Below are 3125 nucleotides of genomic sequence, written 5' to 3' on the forward strand. Positions count from 1 at the left end.
CGCAGCGTCAGCAAACTCCGTACCCGTTGCAGCGGCAAACATAGGTCTAGAGTTAAGTATAATTAACTGCAAATTTTGGTTCTTAAGCGGAATTCAATAAAGGAGCATAGCTCCCGAAAAACATTTTTTTTACTAAAAGTAACTAAACGTTTTTTAACTGGCGCCCGAGCAGGCACCAGCGCTCGTAAGTGGTAATTGCCTGAAAACCAAAAAGTAAGGCTTCGCGAGTAGCGAACGGTAGTGATTGTGAATAAAAAAAAAGAAAAAGCCTGAAAATAAAAAATTAAGGCTCCGCGAGTTAGAAACAAAAAAAAAAGTGTGTGAAAAAACAAAAAATACTGTGCTGACTACAAAGACTACTAGGCTACAACGTACAACGTGGGCTTTGGAAATGTCGAGGGACCCCAGTATCGGTAGAGAAAAGGACAACCCCGGAACGCATCATAACATCCTATGGAAAGCTGGAAACACCTAGGGTAAGATTTATAAAATATTATATTTTAAGACTATTATAAAGAATACGGAATTTGAATTTAAAGAAAATAATTATCCGACACAAAAAAGAAAAAAGAAATTATAAAGAATTTTATTATTATAAAGAATACGAAATTTGAAGGGAAAGAAATTAATTATCCGACACAAAAAATAAAAAAAGCCTTAAGTTAACGTAAGCTTTACAAAAAGATTCCAATATTGTCAAAGAAAGTACTATTACAAAGGAATTTTTTTTTTTAAACTAATTAACTTAAAAGAAAAGATTATTATAATGCCAGATACGGCTGAAGAACTAATTGAACAACCTAACCAAATGTGGTTAGATTATGGGCAAACCACCCAACCTTCAAATCCTTCCAACCATCCTTTAAACCCTCCCGCCCCTAACCCAACTTTAATAACGACAATAGTTCGAGAAGTACTCGAACGAATGATTACGACCAGGTGAATTTAACTCCTGGAGGAAGAGCGTAGACAGAATTTTTAAAGGGAGGAATTTTTATGAGGGAGTCAAGAATACCCCTAAATACTGCGCGATACTCCATACGATCAGGCATAAAATAATTGACGATGCCGATACCGCATTAGAATCGTACAATACTCCACTCGATTGGAGTCAAATTCTAAAATGCCTTATGATGCATTATTCGGATAAAAAGAACATAGGTACCCTCGAATACCAGATGACCACTCTGGTCCAACGCCACGACTATATTCCGACCTTCTACCAAAAAGTTTACCAACACCTTTCTCTTATATTAGACAAAATTTCATGTCTCGAGTTAAGCGACGAGTCTATACGGACTATGACAAATTCATATAGGGACAAAGCCCTTGACACATTTATTAGAGGACTAAATGGCGATTTACCTCGTCTTCTCAGTATGAGAGAACCGACAACCCTGCCCCAAGCATTACATTTATGTCAAAAACTTAACAACATGTCGTATAGAATTAATCATTCGAATAATACGCCCAAGGTCAATATTCAACCACCACCACGACCTCCCCGGAATAAAAATTTTAATAACTTTAATAACAATAGAGCTTTTTACCCCGAATTAACTTATTCCCACTCCCCTAGATGAAATTTCGACCAACAAACATTCGGTCGCCAAACAAACCGATATCCCCAACATTCTCCCAACTATATGCAAAATAACCAAGGATTTATGCCGAGGTTCAACAATTACCCGAACAACCCCCATATTACTAGAGAAAATACTTATTTTAATAACAGACCGAACCTACCACCTAAACCACCGACCCCAATGGAAGTAGACCACGGTCAAGACAAATTAATTATCAAAATAGGCCCAATATATTCCAGGACAATCGACCTCCAAGCAAAATACAAAGAAATTTTTTACTAACGCAGTCGAATTAGACCCAAACGGGTTATACGATGACAATTCCCATAGCAATTATGATAATGCAGATAAAAATGAGCCTGATACTATTAATTTTTTAGATTAGCGCCGTCTTCGCTGCCTTATTACGAATTTAGAACAAGCGCGGAGACACAATAGATTTTCTTATTGATACCGGATCCAATAAGAATTACATCCAGTCCACTAGAATTAGGAATAAAATTCTAAACGAAAAGCCCTTTACAGTAAAATCAGTTGCCGGGACAATCGAAATTACCCACCACACCTTTGTCGCCATTTTTGGACCAACAGTAGGGAAAATAAAATTTTTCATATTACCAACTATAAGGTCGTTCCACGGCATAGTAGGCAACGACACACTTAAAGAATTAAAAGCAATTATTCATACCGATAAAAATTTAATGACGATTTGTCAAAGTATAAATATAATGTTAAAACAAAGAATATCACACGAAGTGAATAATGCGGCAATCAATACTCCACATCTCTCTTTACAGCAACAAAACAAAATTAATAATATTATCGATAAATGCCCAAACCCTTTTTCTGATCCTGATGAAAAACTCACCTACACCACTCTCGTAAAAGGTGAAATCCGGACAACAACCGAAACCCCTGTCTACTCCAAGCCATACCCGTATCCGATGGCATTAAAATACGAAATCGAACGCCAAATTGAAGAACTCCTACTTAGATAACGGAATAATAAGGAGATCGAAATCTCTGTATAACTCCCCAATATGGATAGTTAACAAAAAGTCAGATGCCTCTGGCGAAAAAAAGTATCGAATGGTCGTTGATTATCGTAAACTTAATTCAGTTACGATCCCCGATAAATATCCAATACCAGAAATTAACGAAGTCCTTGCAAATCTGGGAAACAATAAACTATTTACTGTTATTGACTTAAAAAGTGAGTTCCATCAGATTCCACTTCGCGAGTCAGACATTGAAAAAACCACATTTTCCGTAAACAACGGAAAATATGAATTCCTCTGCTTACCCTTCGGTCTAAAAAATGCTCCAGCCACATTCCAAAGAGCACTAGACGATATCCTACGACAACATATAGGAGTAAGATGCTACGTTTACATTGACGATGTAATTATATTTGGAAAAAATGAAGAAGAGCATTTTAAAAATATAGAGTTAGTATTCCAAACATTAGAAAATGCAAATATGAAAATCTAATTAGACAAATGCACATTTGTTAAAGAGAAAGTAGAATTTTTAGGATAT

This window comes from Bactrocera tryoni, unplaced genomic scaffold, assembly GCF_016617805.1.
Source record: "Bactrocera tryoni isolate S06 unplaced genomic scaffold, CSIRO_BtryS06_freeze2 scaffold_7, whole genome shotgun sequence".
NCBI lineage: Eukaryota > Metazoa > Arthropoda > Insecta > Diptera > Tephritidae > Bactrocera > Bactrocera tryoni.